Raw genomic sequence first — 22,455 nt, 5'->3', positions numbered from 1 at the left:
AGCCATCGCCATCAGCTTCCGTAAACTTTGAAGGTTGAGATGCCCTAGTCGTCTGTGCCAGATTCTTGAACTCGTTGTAAGTAAGGATTCCTCGTTCCTTCGGTTGAGCATGTACAGGCCGCCATCGCTTTCGTGTACCTCGCATTTATCTGCAGTAAATACCACTGTCAATCCTTTTTGACACATCTTGCTGACCGATAGGAGATTAGTGGCCAGTTCCGGAATCTGCAGCACTTCTTGAACTTCGATGAGGCCTTCACTCAGCTCGAGATTGACCAACCCCTTCGTGACCGACTTCATGCTGTCGTTGTTTGCCGTTCCCACAGAACGCGACAATTCTTGCTGCACCACAAAATCGCTGCCACTCCGGGACATGTGACATGTGGCACCAGAATCGAAGTACCACTCCAAGGCGCTAACATTGCCGATCGCAAAAACGCTGCACAAAGCCTTACCAGACGTCCTTGGAGGATTTTGCTTCTGTGGACATTTCGCTGCAAAATGCCCACGCTTCTTGCAATTGTGGCATGTGTCGTCCTTCTTTGCAGAACCACAGTTGCCACCACGACGCTTCGATTTTTGGTTTGAGTACAGCGCACCGTCTGCGCTGTCATTCTTGGGTCCGCTCTGCGCCTTCACGTCTTGCAAAAATTTTGCCTTTACTGCGTCAGACGTCAACGCAGTACCCGATGCCTCAAGTCCTATTATCATGGGTTCGTAATGCTCCGGAAGTCCCATCAGCAACAACGCAGCGAGCCATGAATCATCGACCTTGAATCCGATTCCCGCAAGTTTGTGTGTCGTGGACATCAACTCATCGACGTACGATTCCACGCTACCGCATTTGTCCAACCGGATCGACGTTAGCTTCCTCAGCAACCCGATTTTCCGCGTCAGACCGTTCCGCAGCTTCTCCCACGCTTCCTTGGCATCATTCGCGTCCTGGACCAGACTGTAATTTGTCGTCTCCAGGCTCAAGCAGATGGTGGCCAACGCCCGCAAACTAACCTCACCGTCGACTTGCTGACCTTCAGTCGGCGACACAGCGCACCAGGATCCATCGCGGATGAGCGTCATTTTTATGGCGAACGCCCACGTCGTGTAATTTTCACGACCATTCAGCTTTTCGATGATCGGCATAGCGACCGCGTTGATCCGTCCATGTCCAGCAGCTGACACACCGGCTCCGCCTCCAGCGGCCGATTGCCCAGTTCCGCTTCCGTTGGCACCGTTCATCTGCTTACCGCTTGGTATCTTGAGTTGGAGTTTTTACTGCTTCTCGAAACTTCTTTCTTCCGGCTATGACCAGTTCTGGGCCCATAACCTTTTGCAGAGTAAAAGAAAGTAAGTCCGCTCGGTTCGAGTCACTAAAGACTAGTGAAAATTTAATTCTAACCAACAACTACTGTTGCTATGTTGGTTGCTAAGCTACAGTAGTATATAAGGCATTATGTACAAAGTATAGGAAATCGTAGGTTGCTTCGATCTCTTCTAACAAACCATAAGAAATCCTAGGCTAAATCACAGGCAGCTCACTATGCCCCTCGTTCCCCTACAAGCCGGCGTCCCTTAAACTGACCAGATAGGGATGAAGGTTGTGTCTTTCGCTATGGTCACTTCATTCACTAGTTGAGGCCTGACAACTCCTCTGGTTTGGTCTTATCGTACTTTTGATAAGCCCATGGATGGAGGTCTGTGACCTTAGAAGATATCTAGAGTGATCCTTCGAGACATATGCACACGCCTTCGAATCGGTTTGTCTTTACTCTAGAAGAGCTCTGGAATTGCCCTTAAGGTTCTCTAGAATGTCTCCCTCGCGAGAGTTTGCTGAGCTATGAAAACGTATTTAATATTAAAACGATGAAATTCTCCTTAAACCTTGGAAAAGTGCTCCTTTAAGGCCCAAGCGCAATGTGGGCGGAAGCGGAACGGAAATGGAAAGTTTGACAGCTGTCACAAATGACATCAAGATGCCTAACCGAAGTTGATTTGGTTCTAACTAGTTTTCAATCCGACAAGTAGGCTTACTCAGATCGGGCTTTTCCGCTGCCGCTGCCGTTCCGCTTCCGCTGTCATTGCGCTTGGGCCTTTACTGCGTGCCTACTCAGATTTACTGTCTTGTTGCGTTTTTTTTAAGGTCCTGTTGTATTTTATAAGGACTGTTTCAATCTGAAACTAGAACAGAAACGCACCTCTCGCAATGCTGAGTGGCAGTTTCATTATTTGAGCACTATTTTGCACCAGATTTGCAACTGCTCGACTATTCTGTTTTATTTCTGAGCGAGTTTGAAATACGAATGGAACTCTGTTTCAAATTTCTTTGGCTGTATTTAAAGATGTTTCGAAGAGCTTCACAAAAAAAAAACGGAGAACTTCATAGAGAATAGTAAAGTTTATGGAACATGATGATTACAAACATTCTTTTAGAACTGTGCGTTGCGCTGATGTGTTGCAGTTTTATTTTTGACAGTTTCAAATTATAGAATTGACGAGAAGTTTAAAACAATTTTGAAACTCAGCATTGCGAACGGCCTTAGAGTATCTGATTTCTTGGTTTGATTCGAGCGGACTGCTCGATAATTTTGTCGGATGCAATGTACGGATGCGTTCACACTTTATCGACATGATGATTAGATTTGACGTTTTGATTTGTCGAACGAAAAAGGTTTGTGTTTAATTTTCATTCGACTCATTCAGCAAAATAGCCGCAAGTGAGGAGAAAATACAGTCGAAATTCGCTGGTTGGACCACAACCTCGGCCCAACTAACGAATTCGATTCGTTAGTTGGGCCAACTGACAGAAGGGTGAAATTTCTTCAGGGGTGCACGCAGGTTCATCAAAAATAAAACGGCGATCCAGATTGCAGTGGAGAAATATAGAGAATATGGAGCGGAGAAGCGGAGGACTCTGAAGGAACAGAATTTCCCGTTGATGGAGGATTTTGCAGCAAAGGGAAGTGAATATCATTGTTCCGGCGGATATCATGCGGGCAAAAGCAGATTCTCTGTTCAAAGCCAAGACAAGGTTATTCAGTACGTAGAAAACGATGTTTCGGAGGTTACGCGTTTCAAATCCTTGAGAACTAAGCTGATTGGCAAAAGCGAAAACTGTAATGTGTGCAATTTTTATTATTTTTGTATGAATTTCAAATAAACAGTCATTAAACACAATACGCAATGTAAAATGCATTTGCTCACCCCTAGAAAGAATTGACCTCTGGTTGTCAACTTCAATTTGACAAGAGATTTTGACATCCAGTTGCTTTTTAATTGGGTCACCGCCCAACTAGTGGAGCAGCCCAAGTATTAAAAGACCAACCAGCGAATTCCGACTGTAATGATTTTATTCTATTTTGAACGGTTAAAGAACGCTTGATTTGTGTTTTTATGGCATCCAACAGCAAGGTAAACCGATTTCACTATTCAATATTGTGCTGTGTATGATTTGACTGATGTTTATTTTGGCCGAAAGATGCCGTAATGGCTTTGTTCATGGCAAGGTCAACAAAACAGCATGTTTTATATCAAGACCAACAATTGAAATGGCCTTAACTCCATTTTGTAAACAAACCTAGTAAGGCCATTTTCTCGCGAACCGAAACTTTCATTCGCAAACCTAAACCACAATCGGGTAGAGGAGAATTTCCCCTACCTGTTCATTATGTTGGTTTGCCTTTGCGGACTTCGGTTCGTGAGAAAATGGCCTTATAAGGTTTGTTTACAAAATCGAGTTAAGGCCATTTCAATTGTTGGTCTTGATATAAGAATAAGCATGCCAGACATTAGGTCTGAGAGCATACTATGATATTTTTAGAGCTTTAGAGAGGTTCGGAGATGTACTAAGAAGTTTGTTGAGCCTCAGGGTAGTTCGTAGATCTTGAGAATAGAACTACAAAACTTCAGAAAATTTTACAGAAATTCGCTGAACTCCAGACAAGTCCAAAAATCTACAGTCAAATTTAAAGAATTTCACAGAAGTTTGGAGATCTACTGAACGATTATTGAACATCAGAAAAGTTCGTAGATATTCAAAATAAAGCTACAGAACTTTGAAAAAATTACAGAACTTCAAATGGTTATAGATCTTCAGGTAAATTTAAAGGCCTTCAAGAGAGTGTGCAGATTTTGTGGTACGTTTTTAAAAACTCAAATTTTAATGGATCTTCAGTGAGATTTGCAGAACTTCAGGGAAGTTCGGCGATTTAAAAAAAAAAAAATTTATACTATTTCAGGGAAACTTGTAAATCTTGAGAGAAATATTTAAAACTTCAAGCAACCTCATATGTGTTTAGATAATTTTTGGGAACTTGAGGTAATTTCGAAGATCTCCAGAGAAATTTTCAGATATTCAGGGTAGCCCGACTCGGGGCTTGATAGGGGATCGCATATCGACTGTGACTGCGTGATCGCGTACGTTTTCTGCATTCAATGTGCAAGGCAAGCACGTTGGTTTGACTGGCAAAATGGCGCAGTCGTTCTACCTTTTGTCGATTGCTTGTGTGCTGTTTGCTGCAGCAGCTCGGTGGAAGCCGATTTTTCAATTCATTCATTCTCCCGCTTATCGTGCATGTTGAAAGTTGAAGCTGCAGAATGACCGGGAGTATGCTGCGTATTTTGTTTTCATTTCTCTTTTCCAATGGTGAGCTATGCTGTACGAGTCTCTCGATAGACGCGGTAGGAAATATTTTATATTCACCGCTATAACTCGGCTGTTTTCAAACAAATCGATCTAATTTTTAATATTTAAAGTCTCTGGTTGCTATTACGGCCAAATTTGACCGATTTTGAATCTTTTGGCACCATAGGATTCAGAAATTTGTGTTCTTTCTGGACATTGCCAACAATGTCCATTTGGAATAGTCTGGTTCTAAGAAATCCGGATTGTTTCAGAACTAAGCATTTTCTTGCCTTTTGCTAGAATTTTGAAGGAATCGATATCAAAGTAGAATCTCCTTCAAGAAACAATTTCAGCTTACTTGAGGACCAGTTTAAGGTTTCTCCCCGGAACGGCCATTCCGGCGCAGGTTCCCGTAGGGCCTCTAGTGGCCATAGAAGTGTTTGGAAAGAAACCCCTGCAATGATTTTGCAGATTTTGCTCCACCTCCACCAAAGCAGGTCCGTCCAGATTATTCTTTTGCGTTTGAGTTTGACCTGACTGGTTTGTAATTTCATACTACAATAGCTCTTCGAGGTTTATATGGCAATTACAAGGAAAAAAAAAAAGATTTTGATTTATTTTCTTTGTTCAGTCCGTGCACCGGCAGCGGGCTGAAATTTGAAGAAGAGGAGGAATTTGCGACAGCCACGAAGACCACCAATCAGAGCGCAGCAGCCGAACCAACGCAGATATAAAAACACGCGCTGCTGTGCGCTCAGGTCGCAGTTTTACGCAAGTCACGAAAGAGAAAACATCGAGCCGAAGAGACAACCCGAAGAAGAAAACGAATCGCCAGCAGCAGCAGCAGCAGTCGGCCGCGAGATCGACCTGACCCAAGCAGTAGCAGTCGGTCGGCGACAGCTTGGCGCGGCGCAGCAAATAGCAACAATAGCAGCAGCAGTCATCGTCGTTCGGTTCCAATCGGCAGGGCCCGATTCCCGGACGGCGTACTAGTGTTAGTGTGAAGAAACGAAGAGAAATCAATGTAAAAAAAGTGAAATAACAACAACATGAACAAGTAAAGAAGTGTGTGTGCCTATATGTTCTGCTCCGATACTTGCTCCCTTTCCATTTGCCACGACCACAACCAACCGGCTCTTCTCAGAGCCAATAAGAGTTTATGTTTTTGAATTTTCCGGCCAACCGTGGCCACCTTGGAGATCCATCGTTCCGCCAGCCTTGCGAGGCATCCCAGAGAGGAAGCGTGAAGCTTCCGAGGCAGCCAGTCACCAGACCTGCCTCCACCGAGAAGGCAACCATCGGCGTTGTCCATTCGTGGCCCAATCCCACAGGGGGAGCGGGCACCTATCCGAAAAATCACCACCCGAGGAAAAATTATGAGCATACAGTCCACTGGCATCCTACATTCTTCGTTTTAGCCTTTTTCCAAAATGATATACGGGTATGCCTACTATCTTTTCTTATGTAAAATTTGGAGACTACTTTTTGATAGAACTTTCTCAAATTTTCTCGTAATAATTTCCTTATAAAAATTAAAGAGCAGTATGAGATCGCAACCAAATGGGTTCAAATTTCTGGAGAATACTCAAAAATTGTAATCAATTGAGCAGGGTAGAGCAAAATCTATATTTTTAAACACCCTTGTATGGTTAGTCGTGGATTTGCTAAATATAATTTATGAACATTTTCTGTCTGTTGTTTAGGCAAACCAGCAATCTCTAGCGTAAAAAATGTATCGAATTTGAGGGAAAAAACGGTAAAGAATTCGAACTGGGGTAATTTCTTTATTATCTTACAGGTTTGTGCTAATAAAGGGTGGTTAGTGAAATGTTACGTTTATTTCCTTTGCGAGTGGGCTAAAGGGTATCAGAGTATCAAAATTTAATAAAATGTTGCCCTTGGGTAGAGTTTATATTAGATGGAAGGAAAAAATAGAGTTTATCTCAGCGAATTTCAGTTCAACTTTTCGAGGTTTTCAGAACATCACATGCTATAAGAGTACATAGCTTGAGAACGAATGATCTTAGAAACAAGGTTGTAGGGTGAAGCACTACTTCGGAATATTGGAAAAAACCCGAATTTATCCACCTATGGTGTGAACAGACCCTTCTTACTTATTCAAGTTTATTTATTTTATTGTCATTATCAGTGACCAAGCCCCCCACCCCCGTGTCATCCAGTGACGCTACGCCACTGCCTGGGGGTACCCGGAATATATCCGGGTGTAGTCTATTTGGTGAGGCTACCAATCACCTTATCAATTCATATTCAAGCAACTTCCCCGGGGTACCCGGAACATGTCCAAGTGTGTCCAATGTGGTCTGGAACACTTAACACGACTTGCATTGATCTTATTTTTGAATTCTGTAGTAATTTGATGTGTCGCATGATGGTTTTAATACGTTTTCCGTTAAATCCAGCGTGAAGGCCCATATTCACCGGATCTTATTCCGGCCATATCTCCGGAACCGGTCCACCGATTCCAAAACCGTTCAATGGGACCCCAAGACCTATCATTTGGCGCCGAGTTTGTCCAAATCGGTTGAGCGATTGCTGAGAAACGTGAGCGCTTTCATTTCGTTACATACACACACACATACACACATATGCACATACACACGTACACAAACACACACACACACACACACACACACACACACACACACACACACACACACACACACACACACGCACACACACACACACACACACACACACACACACACACACACACACACACACACACACACACACGCACGCACGCACGCACACACACACACACACACACACACACACACACACACACACACAGACATGTTCCGATCTCGTCGAGCTGAGTCGAATGGTATATGATGGGTTTGATACGTTTTCCGTTAAATCCACCGTGAATACCCATATTCACCGGATCTTATTCCGGCCATATCTCCGGAACCAGTTCACCGATTCCAAAACTTGGGACCCCAAGACCTATCATTTGGCGCCGAGTTTGTCCAAATCGGTTGAGCGGTTGCTGAGAAACGTGAGCGCACTCATTTCGTTACATACACACACACATACACACATACACACGTACACACACACACACAGACATGTTCCGATTGTAGCGTGCAAAATGCGGCTAACGGTTTTCCGTCTTCTGGATCGTTCCCTGGCTCGGTAAACGGACGGCTTAAGCGCCACCTCCAGGGAGGACCGTCCGTCGAGTCTTGTTTGCCCGGCTAGAAACCCGACCTCAGGGCGGGTTTGTTCAATCAGAACCAAAATTTAAGTTGAAACGATACAGAAGACTCAAACGGTACGATGGATCGAGATTCTCCACACAAAGAGGTCGCCTCAATCGCGACAAGAGAATAGTTGATGCTACTGGTCGTTCTACCTACTCACGAAAACAACACTCACCAGTATCATCACCGGAGGAACTCACTTATTCAAAAATCCCCGCCGATCGAGACACGTGAGTGGAGAGACTGATTTCCCAGGCAGTCTAACCTGGCGTACAAGAACATAAACACAAAAAAAGTAGAACGACGCGAAATGTGAGAATTCTCGAAACCAAAAATAAGTTACATGGGAAACTTTTACATTTAACGGAAAAACATTTTTTGGGGTAAACTACTATAAATATTTAGATAAGTTTATTTTATTGCATAACCTAGGTTTTCATCATTCGTGTTTCTGCCTCTCTAGTTTCCCTACTGTGTGCGGATTTTGATCTAGTGATCGCTAGCTAGCTTTGCTCATCGAGCTCTTCTTTCGTGGAGTGTGTGTGTGTGGTGTCGTTAACGCATGCGCATGGTTAAATAATTGTTGGTTTACTCACGGTACCGAAATAGCTGCCTGATGAATTGGTCGGCAAAGCAGATACCGGCTGATTTGCGGCGGTATTGTGGCTATCGCCCGAAATGCGGCGATTGGCGATGATGCTGCGGAAATTCCCAGTCGATGGATGGTCTCGAAGCTGGTACTGAACTCGCGCCGAAATGGATTGGCGCTGTAGACGACGTTGGGGACGTCGGTGTTTTTTTACGTGTTGACCACGTGTGGCGGAAATGGCGAAATGACCGCTCTGTCGAAACGGTTTGTTTCCTTCCGGCTTTCCCCTCAAACCGGGACTTTTGACGCCGAAGCGTGGGGTCGAGAGTCGCGTTTTTACTCGAGATGCGGTGTGCCGAGCTTCGGCCGTATATCGCTAGAAGCGAATCCTATATAAAAAGCCGTCGAACGGCTGTTCGACGCGTTAACAATAAAATTTCCACACAAAACAATTATCCACGAATTACCTTTTCTCTACACGTACGCACACACAAAAATTGACCGCACGTCAACTTTGACCTAACTGCTGAACTTTAGGCTACACGAAGGAAACAAAAAGTAACATTAAATTCGATCACTAGACTTCTCACATTTTTTATAGGTACCAATTAAAACACACCGCGACACAAGAAAACTATTTCACGCACTCTCGCCTCTTCCACGGTCCAGGTCAAAATGGACGAGTGGACGTTCCGAAAACCCTCAGATCAAATCGTGATCATAGTCTTCGTGGCCGGAAGTACGTCAATTACCGAAGTAATTAACGACCTTTTCAAACGACAAGTCTCATCAACTACGATCTTGAGCCGATTGAACACTCTATCTCTTTCTCGCTCATACCGTTTGATTAAACTGTCTCGCTTCATTCTAATTCTGGCTCGATTGATTTTTTTACGAGAGAGAATGTTCGGATTCGAACCTTGGACTTTACGACGAGTCTCACAAACCAGAGAACGTTTCCAGTGGCCGATAAAATGAATTTGGAAGGCAGCTTGTATGCAAGCGTTACGTTTTTATGCGGATTTACAATAAGTTTCATTTGTAATGGTGATTTCAATTTAATTTAAGTGAGCATGTAGTTATTATGTAATGAATATAAATAATAAATACATAACGTGAACGATAATTATTAATGGAGTTCAAAAATAGATGGCAGAACAAAATATAAATTCAAATAAATACATGGAAATCCTTAAATAAGTTAAATTATATTTACATAAAAGTGACCATGCTACACGATCTCGTCGAGCTGAGTCGAATGGTATATGACACCCGGCCCTCCGGGCCTCGGATCGATAGTCGGTTTTTCAAGTGATATCTATACCCTTCTTTGTAAGAAGGGTAAAAAAAAAGTTTGCAAAAACTACCTGCGGTAGAGGTGACTGCCGCAGAACTGATTTTTTTTTGCAGTCATTCACTACAGCAAACGACAAAGGGAACTTGACCGAAATGAAAATGTGGAAAAAAATCAAAACGAAACAGAGTGACTAAACGAGAGAGGATTTTTTACGAGAGGGAGCAAATACTGATTTTTCTACCTATTCGTTACGCTGTGCATTTGGAATTATGAATGCGAAAAGTAGCGTGGAGCAACGGATGGTATACGAAGTACCGCACACAAAGGACAGCTTGAAATTGAATGAATGGTTATGTTGACTGCTCATGAAAAAAAGGACAGACAGAAGCCCTGAGCCCGAGAGCCTACAGAGGAATTTACAAAACTTCAGAGAAGTTTTCAGATGAGAAATTGCCACAAAAGCCGCCGCCTTTTCCGCCAAGACCTCCGGAAACAATAGGATCTTTCTCCTCGACGAGAGGAACAGAGTCCTCCGCACGGCCGCCGACATCGACCTCCCCTCAGTGGCCAAAGTCCATTGGCATGGAGAGAAAAGTTGGCACTCTTCACGAATCCAATTGGACAATCGGATCAAGAACCGCTTCAAAGCAGGGGATGCATCCGTGATTTTGCGCAGATCGGTCGCCGAGCTACTTGGGTGCTATGCTAACTATGCCGACCACGTACACCGGTACAACGACGGCTACCGATCGATAAACGGAGTAGGCATCGGAATTTTCGGAGACGGTATTGCTGAAAGCAGCAGCCTTCCTCCACAGTGCTCGGTTTTCTCGGCCGACGCCAGTCAGCAAACCGATACTTATCTTAACCGATTCACACAACGTCGTTCAAGCGAACACCTCGGAAGCACCAAAACACCCATGGATCCAGGAGATTATCAAGTACGTCTCACCGAACACCGTGTACACATGGATTCCCGGACACTGCGGAGTGCCAGGTAACGAGTCTGCTGATCACCTTGCCGGAGCCGGGACATCGGGTCCCAGACTCACCAACAAGGTACCCCTACAGTACGTCAGACGGTGGATCATGCGGACCATTCGAGCGGCATGGGAGCCCTAGTGGTTCCGCAACAGAACTGCCTTAATCCGTAAAGTCAAAGGGTCAACTAAACCATTGAGCGAACTGGACAACCTGAGGGATCAACGCGTGATTTCGCGGCTTCGGACCGGGCACACCAAACTCCACTATAACTATGGTGGCCCGCCGTTCCGCAGAAGCTGCATCATCTGTGGGGTACCCTACACCGTCGAACACATCCTGTGCAACTGCCCGGAATTCCTAAATCTTCGGGAGTCACTTTGCCTAACTTCCAGCATCAGCGGTACTCCAGCCTCGGCAGCACTAGTAACCTTCTTATAAGAAGCTAAAATCTACCACTTGGTATAGCAGGAATTTCTTTCGGCCGTCGGGACATCTCAGCTGGATTGATTTCCCCTATTGGACCCATGCCAGCTGAGCTCTGTTTTGTTTGGATTATTCGTTTGTAGCTTGTTTTAAATCATTTTGTTTTCTGTTGGTCCTCTGTTTCACTATTTTATATATTGTTATTTTGACGTAGGACTACGTCTTTGATTTCTATGTGGGGGTACACGTTGTGAAAACATGTAACAAATTAAGAAAGATTTTGAACGTTAATAACTCAGCTGCCCCTGGTCCAATTTCAATAATTTTATCACCAATCGATCAGAAATATGGCTACGCACAATGCTTCCGAATGTTGATTTTAAACAAGAAACTATTGAAAAACTGGTAAATGTCCAGCATTGTCCGAAACCGTCGAATTAACTAACAAATCCACCAATTACCTACATGCTTATGCTGCTTCCCCAGCACAGTCGTCAGAGAGTAGTAAGTAGACGAAACAAGTCAAAGTGGCATTCGCCTCCGATCCTCGGGCGCGTGCGAATAGGGAGGATGGAAATTGCGTAAAGTTTTGCACGCTCATCGCCATATTCCAAATTCTTCGAGATAGCTACCATCCGTCGTCTGGCTCGCCGTGGCGGTGTCTGACGTATCTCCGGTCTAATTTACGAGGTATGCTGAAGGTGTTTCGAAAAATGAGGTCTGTGATGCTGTCACCTACACTAAACACGCCAAGCGTAAGCGGCCATGGGTGTCATCTACGTTTTGAAGTGACAGAGACGCACTCTGTTTGGTTTCGGAGGTTAAATCATCACCAACTTTGGCAACAAAACGGCTCTTTTCAGGGCCACCAAGCTTATTACAGTAAAGAGTAGGAATAGAATTCATCTGCGTGTTTGTCCATATTCAGAACCAACGACCACACAAAATGCTCATGTAATCAAACTGGTAGCAGGGGTACAAATTATTTTGATCAACCTTGATCAACTTTGAATCGCCACGGCCGGATATTTTCGATGGAAGAAGCAACAATCTAGCATCTAATTCGACGTAGACGGCAGTAAACATTTGTGAAGCCGAGTTATTTACGAAAGAGAGTGTCGATGAAGAGAATCGGTCAATGAGATTTGTTGGTTTCGACGAGATTCATGGTGTAGATTTTTCCTTGGAATTTCTCGAACCCATTGTGAAGCCCAATTGAGTAAACAAACTACACACTACGAAATAGCCATGTAAATTGCAGTGCCCTGAGACCGACACATGCAAGCGGCCCATTTGACATAAGAATCAGTTGAAAAGGACGAGAAAATCAATTTAATCAAACGCACTTTTCTTCGAGTTGCATCTGTTTCTGTTTCAGCACACTTAATTTTACATGACATGTTTGTTTACTTTTCGTAGTTTACGTCAAAGCTGAATTACGTCTCGTGTAAAAATAGTAATTTCTAAGTGTGTAGTCAACCTTAGCAACGATTGGAAAAACGTCGACACTTGACAGTGATTCCGTTTTATAAAATATGTTTTCGTGTCCTACTTGTCAATGAGTGCCCTAGCGTACCGAATAGTGTGCCATGCTGTATTTCGGCACAGTGAGCAGAGTTGATTACCCCTTGGCTCGAATAATGAAACTGCTACTAAGCATTGCGAGAGGTGCGTTTCTGTTCTAATTTCTAATTGAAACAGTCCATATAAAATACAACAGCATTGCGAACGGCATTAAGGATGTCTTCAAACGCTTTCTTCGCTAGGAACTAGTCTACCAAAGAATCATTGCAAGCCCATCTAAATCATGGTCTACAGAACCGTCATACAACCCAAATTGCTACTAGTAAACCACTTCCCCCGAGCTAGCAATTCATTGAGTGTGGAAAATTGCCAGTTTGATCCTGTAAATTGGGACAGTTGCTCAGAACCGGAAATTCGAGCTCAGTATTAAATGAACTGCAACAGGATCCAAGTGGGCATTTTCTTTTCCCGGGAAACCGTCTCATTGCACCGTCTGCCAAATCAAATCAATCACTCGTGGTGTAAATCACTCAAAAATCACATCGCTGTGGTGTGGGTTCAGCAAGTAAATAATCTTTCGCTAACTTTTCGGAGCGAAAATTCACAGAACTCATTTCCCATCTGGTATCATCGGACTGTGACTGCTACTGCGCCGGAGTGGCAGCAGTAGGCGGAAGATCGATGGGAAATTAACAAGCTTCCCGGAAACTTCCTCTCGCAGTCGGCGCAGATCCATTCCAATCAAAGTATAAAGTTTCGATTCGATTTCTTTGCACTTCCAAGTAGGTACTTAGCTACCAGCAGTGTCAGTTTGGCTGTTCTGTCATTGGTTGGTTGTTGCAACGCCCTCTTGCTTCCTGTCTCTTCTGAGCCAGCCCCATTTCTGTTTGCTTATAATTTCGGGGGAGGATTAGTGGAAAATCACTTTTCGCTCTTATATATGGGTTGATTTATATTTGATTTCGTCTTTGGCTTATATTACAAATACCTCAAAAATGCGTAAGTTTCAAATAATTTTCGTATTTTCGAGCGCCTTCCAGCAGCGCATTTTTTGGGACTTTTTCACAATGCTCAATTCCAAGGCATAACCTTGAATTTGCGCCCGATTGACCCTCCGGGTGTCGCTAATTCGAATCAACTGGAACGCCTACTGATTTGAACGCCTCTTGAATTTCAAAACACCTCAGATAAACTAAGCGATTCTAACGCAGAACTATGCTAAAAGCAACTGGTTCCATTCCGAGTCCGGTTTCGAAATGTTTCCTCCCACTCGATATACCTACGAATGCGAAAATAATGGACAGTCTTTAGTAAGAAATTTCTTGCTGTATCGGTGTCAGCTCCTGAGCTCATATTTTACCCACCGTAAAACGAACCAGCTTATACCGCACTGGGTGGTTACAATATGACGACGAGGCCATTCTAGTTGGGGGGAAACTTACCTCGACTCGAAAGATGTCGCGGTGCGGCTTCACTTCGTTTGGTTGCTGGTAAAATTATCCTCGCCCTCGCGCCTCTCCAAACGGGACGCGGTTTTGCCTGTATCTATGCAGAGCAGGCACACAATAATGGAGGAATGGAAAATAATCGCCTGAAAGTCTGCTGCGCTGCTGCCCTCGATTGGTGGACGGACGGGAAGAATCCCGACATAGTAGGCGATGATGGCGGTGTGGATCAAATAGACTGAATACTTCGAATAACTTTCGTCCTATTGAGCTTTGTTTCACTCTCTGTGTTATACATGTTCCGGCGGGCGGCGGTAGTCGTGGTGCGGCCAATTTGGAGGCGCTGTGGATGTTAATTAATGCTCCCGGAGTATTGAGATTTCGGTGATTTAATTAACACGCTTATTTTCCTTGGCACATTTCTGTCTGGAGGGATTAACTTATCGGTAGAATTTCTGTGTAATTGGACCGCCCTCTTCTGGAAAATGTCACCCACCGCTCCCGACGCCAAACGGACGCAAGTTCATCATCGTTCATGAGAGGTGATCACCCCTCCCAAGCGAACGGAAAGGGTGGAGTTGTTTTCGGTCTCTGTCGGTTGGTAATCTAACTTTTACGCTCCCATCGACGTGCTGCCCGGTTGGAGTTTTCGTGTGGAGATTTGGAACTTGAAGGCCGAAAGTTTTTCCAAGCAAATTATATTTTAGGAGGCAGGACTCACGTTCCATTGTAATGGTGGTGAAATAAATAGAATTGCAAATTGGACTCCCCAGGAAACGTTTTTAGTTTGTCCCGCTTTTGCTAGGTCAACTATTTGGAACTGCAAATAGAACCGTTTTCGTTCTGTTTCAAATATCGATTTTTTTCAGTACCTACACGACGAGTTCTCTGGAATTGCTTGAAGATATCGGTGCTTGCTAAAAGTTCTCACATTTTTTGACGTAGGACTACGTCTGTGATTTCTATATGGGGGTACACTTTGTGAAAACCGAAAATGAAACATGTAACAAAATTATGAAAGATTTTGAACGTTAACAACTCAGCTGCCCCTGGACCAATTTCAATAATTTTACCGCCAATCGATCAGAAGTATTTCTACGCAACTGGTAAATTTATCATTTTAAAAAATGTCACTGTTGAAAATTGCACGAATGTGCAACTGTTGTTATGATAGTTAAAATTATCACCGTTTGCCTGGGAAAAGCGATTTCCCTAACACAGATTTCAAAGTTGAATTCCATCCGGTCTCATGAGCGAAGGATTAAAGCCCTACAGTAAAAGTATGGACGACTGACACCACAAAACTGAAAAAAGCTGTTCCAATCGAGCAAACCCTAATAAAAAAATAACCATAAACGAACGATAACCCAAATCATTGAACTATTCCACAAATGGTTTGGATGATACCCAGAACACGTCGTTAAGCAAATTAACCATACAATTTTTATTAGGGAAGCGGTGCATTTTGACGGTTCGATTGGAACAACTTTTGACAGACGTCCATACTTTTACTGTAGGGCTTTACGAAGGATAGGTATCAGTAGCTCTTCGTGAGTCGCTATGGGCCATCTATGTCAAACGCGTCATACTTAAGAGTATAAACAGAGTGAACCCCGCTCAAATTCCTATTCCTACAAAAAACAGAAGCTCCTGCTGCAGTTAATAAAAAGATTTATTATCAAAGAACACGTCCCTTGTAGTTTTTTTTTTTATTTATTGGAACTTCGTTGATGTTCTCTAATCAACTTAGCTAAATTTTCTCAATTTTTGAAGTAGGTACTTGGACTCCAATTTTCTGGATGTTCGTATAATTTATAGTACGTTCCATAAATTCTCTCGGAGCCTTGCTGAAGTTTTCGAGAATTGCCTGTGTTCCTCTAAACTTCTTTTAGGTTTCTGCAATTCCCTAGAAATTATTTGAACTGCCCTTTGATTCTCTGATCAGTCTTGATGTTGTCGGAGCATCCGGATGTGGACGATGGATGGTTCTCCCAGCAGCTGGTGCAATTCGTGGTTCATTCGCCTCCTCCACTTTCCGTCATCCATCTGCACTCCACCGTAGATGGTACGCAACAACGTTCGAAAACACCACGACCATAGTCCAGGTCTCGAGGCCGTAGAGGACCACCGGTCTAATTAGCGTCTTGTAGGCAGTCAACTCCGTGCGACGGTGAATTTTATTCGACCGGAGCGTCCTCCGGAGTCCAAAGTAGGCACGATTCCCTGCCATAATGCGCCTTTGAATTTCTCTGCTAGTATCATTTTCGGCGGTCACCAGTGAGCCCAAATACACGAACTCGTCAGCACCTCGATTTCGTCACCAGCACATCATGGTACTATCCTGATTTTTTTCTAAACTCACGCTTATAGTTCTTTAGACTGCTCCAAACGTTAAAGGAACAGCTCTTAAGTTCTGTGGAATTCCCCAAAGATCTCTATATCTAGCTTTTCTGGGGAGGTTATAATTTCTTAAAAGTTTCCTAAAGTTCTCTTGACGCAGGCGAAGTTCTCTAAAATTCTAAGAATTTCTTAAAAGTTTCTGCAGTTTTTCAAAAGTTAACTGAACTGCTTTGAGGATCTTAACCACTTCAGTACAATTTATTTCTAAGGTTAATTTTAAGCAACTTTCCACGTGTTTCGTTAGAATTCAGCAAAAAGAGAGAAATGTAAAAACAAAATTATTTGGGATGATCTAGGACGTCCAAGTTATCATGAAATTCAAAACTTTATCTTTAAAGGATTAAAATACATTTCCTTTAAGATTTTATTCAAAAGCCCTTGTAGAGCTCAAACACACCCTACAAAATAAAAAAAAAAAAAACAGCATATACGAGGCACAACCAAATCTTCCAATCATCCTGAAGAATTGATCTTGAAATTCTACATGCTCAATAAAAATGTCCATGATGTCCCGATTAAATGTACAGCTCCAGTGTGCTTTTAAACAGCTCATTATATCATATCAGATTTAAATTTGTATTAACAAAAAACCTAAGATTCCCCAAATCACCCGGGAGCTCATATCTTGAAGTTGTAGTCCAGTTTTTAAGAATCTCCAGACTCAACGAGATATTTTACGTTGCTACGACCAAATTTTTTGAACACACAGAGCTTCATGGAGCCCCCCATATCTTGCAGGATATATAGTTGTAATGACAAAGTATTTTAAAATTTCCAAGGGAAGCGTTTAAAATTCATGTTTCATAGAATCATAGACTTTGTTGAGCCTGTAGAACATCAATACTAAATCCTCAGGATACCTCGGAGACCCCAACATGTTTTGTTATTACAACTATCATGATAATATGGGGCTCCACGATGAATTTGGGTTCACAAATTTAGTCGAGACATCGTACAATACCTCTTTGAATCTGTAGAACGTCAAGATCTGAACTCCCGGACAGTTTAGAGACTGGAACATACTTTGTTAACACCTTTATATACCTCAAATGATCTGATGAGGTGCCACGGAGATGCATGGGTTCATATAATAAATCTGGAAATATTACAATACTTGGTTGACCCTGTAGAACATCAGAATCCAATCCTCAGGACAACTTAGAGACCTCAATATGTTTTTATACATGTCAACTACATATCCGTCATGATATTATGAGGCTCTACGATGCTTTTCGAGTTCACAAATTTAGTCAAGACATCGTACAATACCTCGTTGAATCTGAAGAACGTCAAGATTTGAACTCCAGGACAGTTTGGAGAATGGAACATATTTTGTTAGTACAGCTTCTTATCTCACTTCATGTAATGAGGTCCCACGGAGCTGTATGGATTCATATAATAAATCTGGACATCTTACAATACTTTGTTGGCACTGTAGAACATCAGTCCCAAATCCTCAGGACAACTTGGAGACTCCGACATGCTTTGTCATTACAACTACATATCCGTCATGATATTATGAGGCTCTACGATGCTTTTCGGGTTCACAAATTTAGTCGAGACGTCGTACAATACATTGTTGAATTTGTAGAACTTCAAGACCTGATCTCAAGGACAGTTTGAAGAATGGAACATACTTTTTTAACACCGTTATATACGTCACATGATTTTATGAGATTCTAAGATGCTTTTAGGGTTCACAAATTTAGTTGAGATTTCGTACAATACATGGTTGAATCTGTAGAACTTCAAGATCTGAACTCCAGGAGAGCTTGTAGAATTGAACATATTTTGTTAGTACAACTTCTTATCTCACTTGATTTTATGAGGTCCCACGGAGTTTTATGGATTCATATAATAAATCTGGACATCTTGCATTACTTTGCTGACCCTGTAGAACATCAGGACCAAATCCTTAGGACAACTTGGAGACCCCGACATGATTTGTCATTACAACTACATAGCCTTCATCATAATATGAGGCTCTACGATGCTTTTCGGGTTCACAAATTTAGTTTAGACGTCGTACAATACTTCGTTGAATCTGTAGAACGTAAAGATATGAACTCCAGGACAGTTTGGAGAATGATACATATCTTATTAGTACAACTATTTATCTCACTTCATGTAATGAGGTCCCACGGAGTTACATGGGTTCATATAACAAATCTGGATATCTTACAATACTTGGTTGACCCTGTAGAACATCAAGACCCAATCATCAGGATAACTTGGAGACTCCGACATGCTTTGTCATTACAGCTACATATCCGTCATTATATTATGAGGCTCTACGATACTTTTCACGTTCAGAAATTTAGTCGAAACGTCGTACAATACATTGTTGAATTTGTAGAACTTCAAGACCTGATCTCAAGGAAAGTTTGAAGAATGGAACATACTTTGTTAACACAGTTATATACCTAACATGATATTATGAAATTCTAAGATGCTTTTCGGGTTCACAAATTTAATTGAGACGTCGTACAATACCTCGTTGAATCTGTAAAACGTCAAGATATGAACTCCAGGACAGTTTGGAGAATGGAACAAATCTGTTCTGTAAAACTTCTTGTCTCACTTCATGTAATGAGGTCCCACGGAGTTACATGGGTTCATATAACAAATCTGGATATCTTACAATACTTGGTTGACCCTGTAGAACTTCAGGACCCAATCGCCAGGATAACTTAGAGAACCCAACATGTGTTGTCATTACCGCTATATATCCGTCATTATATTATGAGGCTCTACGATGCTTATCGCGTTCACGAATTTAGTCGAGACGTTGTACAATACATTGTTGAATCTGTAGAACTTCAAGACCTGATCTCCAGGACAGTTTGGAGAATGATACATATCCTGTTAGTACAACTTTTTATCTCACTTGATGTAATGAGGTCCCACGGAGTTGCTTGGGTTCATATAATAAATCTGGAAATCTTACAATACTTGGTTGACCCTGTAGAACATCAAGACTCAATCCTCAGGATAACTTGGAGACCCCAACATGTTTTATCATTAATACTACATATCCGTCATTATATTATGAGGCTCTACGATGCTTTTCGGTATCACAAATTTAATCGAGACGTCGTACAATACATTGTTGAATTTGTAGAACTTCAAGACCTGATCTCCAGGGCACTTTGGAGAATGGAACATACTTTTTAAAGCCGTTATATACCTCACATGATATTATGAGGCAGCATCGTAGAGCATCGGGTTCACAAATTTAGTTGAGACGTCGTACAATACCTTGTTGAATCTGTAGAACGTCAAAATATGAACTCCAGGACAGTTTGGAGAATGGAACATATCTTGTTAGTAAAACTTCTTATCTCACTTGATGTAATGAGGTCCCATGGAGTTGCATGGGTTCATATAATAAATCAGGAAATCTTAAAATAACTTGGTTGACCCTGTAGACCATCAGGACCCAATCCTCATGGTAACTTAGAGAACCCAACATGTGTTGTCATTACAACTACATATCCGTCATTATATTATGAAGCTCTACGATGCTTATCGGGTTCACAAATTTAGTCGAGGCGTTGTACAATACATTGTTGAATCTATAGAACTTCAAGATCTGAACTCCTGGCCAGTTTAGAGAATGGTACGAATCTTTTTAATAAAATTTCTTATCTCACATGATCTGATGAATTCCCGGAGTTGCATGGATTCGTATAATAAATCTGTACATCATACAAGGCTTTGTTAGGCCTGTAGAACATCAGTCCCCAATCCTCAGGACAACTTGGAGACCCCGATATGTTTTTCATTCCAACTACATATCCGTCATGATTTTATGAGGCTCTACGATGCTTTTGAGACGTCGTGCAATAACTTGTTGAATCTGTAGAACGTCAAGATATGAACTCCAGCACAGTTTGGAGAATGAAACATATCTTGTTAGTATATCTTTTTATCTCACTTGATTTAATGAGGTCCCACGGAGTTGCATGGGTTCATATAGTAAATCTGGATATTTTACAATACTTGGTTGACCCTGTAGAACATTAAGACTCAATCCTCAGGATATCTTGGAGACCCCAACTTGATTTGTCATTACAACTAAACATAAATCGTGATATTATCAGGCTCTACGATGCTTTTCGGGTTCATAAATTTAGTCGAGACGTCGTACAATACATTGTTGAATTTGTAGAACTTCAAGACCTGATCTCAAGGACAGTTTGAAGAATGGAACATACTTTGTAGCACAGTTATATACCTCACATGATATTACGAAATTCTAAGATGCTTTTCGGGTTCACAAATTTAGTTGAGACGTCGTACAATACCTCGTTGAATCTGTAAAACGTCACGATATGAACTCCAGGACAGTTTGGAGAATGGAACAAATCTTTTCTGTAAAACTTCTTGTCTCACTTCATGTAATGAGGTCCCACGGAGTTACATGGGTTCATATAACAAATCTGGATATCTTACAATACTTGGTTGACCCGGTAGAACTTCAGGACCCAATCGCCAGGATAACTTAGAGAACCCAACATGTGTTGTCATTACAGCTACATATCCGTCATTATATTATGGTGCTCTACGACGCTTTTCGGGTTCACAAATTTAGTCGAGACGTCACACAATACATTGTTGAATCTGTAGAACTTCAAGATCTGAGCTCCAGGACAGTTTTAAGAATGGAACATACTGTGTTAACATCGATATATACCTCACATGATATTATGAGGCTCTACGAACCTTTTAGGGTTCACAAATTTAGTCGAGACGTCGTACAATACATTGTTGAATCTGTAGAACGTCAAGACCTGATCTCCAGGACACTTTCGAGAATGGAACATACTTTGTTAACACTGTTACATACCTTACGTGATATTATGAGGCTCTATGATAAGGGTTAGGCTATAAAAATATGTTGTTACATCATACAAAGACACCGTTGAGCCTGTAGAACTTGAAGAGCTAAACTTTAAGATGATTTGTAGGACCAGAGATATTTCGTCGACATAAATTTGTATCCTACAGAATTCTATTGGGCTTAATGAAGCTCTACGGGATCAAAAAATCGATCGGGACATTGTATGCTATTTTGGGACATCTTATAAAACTTTGTTCACCCTGTAGAACTTCAAAGTCGAATCTCCAAGATGATCTGGATAACTTTTACTACCCCGTTTGTCCTGCTGATGTGTCTCGTATTGAGATATGTCTTTGTGATCAACATGTAAGTTCGTTATTTGAAGAAAACTCGTCAAATTTAGGCATTATTATTTCGTGAGGTTTTGCAGATCCAGGTCATCAGGTCCAGGTTCATGAAAATCCCATTTTGTATTTTTTTTTTAAATATTAATTGATGTATTGTTGAACAATATTATTAAAGAAAGCACGTGCAAACTTGAAAAATACCCATTTTGTAGAAAAGTGACTTGACTATTAAAAGAGTAAAACAGATATCCATTAATGCACACTACGAAAAAGTCGTGTAAATTTCGGTTCCCTAAGACCGACACTGAAGAGGCTGAATTTATAAAGAGACGACATGTCAAAATTGGAACAATTGATTATCTGTCAAAGTCATAGGAATAGTTATTCCAATCGAGCAAATGATCTGTCAAACGGATAAGATGTCGCCTCTTTACCTAATTCAGTCTCTTTAACCGACACATGTAAGCGGCCCTTTTGACATAAGAATCAGTTGAAAGAAATTAGAAAATCAATGCAATCAAACGTTCTCTTATTTAGTCGAGTTGCTTATGTTTCGGTTTGAGAACACTTAATTTTACATGAAATGTTTGTTTACGTTCCATGATTTACGTACAATATGGATTACGTCTCGTAATCGTACACTAATACTTATAATTTACCCTAAGTTCTTTACTAATACTTGTGCATTTCACAAACGTCAGAGAAGTCTATGAGTTAGGCCAAGTTTCTTCAAAATGGGTCTTTTTTACTCATTAATGGGT

General features: G+C 41.9%; 1 protein-coding gene and 1 pseudogene across 9 annotated transcripts in view; one reads left to right on the top strand and one right to left on the bottom strand.

The window, feature by feature from the left end:
* CaMKII (Calcium/calmodulin-dependent protein kinase II) overlaps positions 1 to 22,455 on the bottom strand; it is a 173,516-nt gene that overhangs the window by 79,516 nt on the left and 71,545 nt on the right. The window lies entirely within an intron of this gene.
* The window catches only part of LOC135699073 (uncharacterized), a 38,997-nt pseudogene continuing 26,981 nt past the window's right edge, over positions 10,440 to 22,455 (top strand).

This window comes from Ochlerotatus camptorhynchus, unplaced genomic scaffold, assembly GCF_037179485.1.
Source record: "Ochlerotatus camptorhynchus isolate MF236.1 unplaced genomic scaffold, CSIRO-AGI_Acam_v1.1 ptg000102l, whole genome shotgun sequence".
Taxonomy (NCBI): domain Eukaryota; kingdom Metazoa; phylum Arthropoda; class Insecta; order Diptera; family Culicidae; genus Ochlerotatus; species Ochlerotatus camptorhynchus.
Note: the sequence above shows the minus strand (reverse complement) of the source record. Positions and strands in the feature narration are given on the sequence as shown.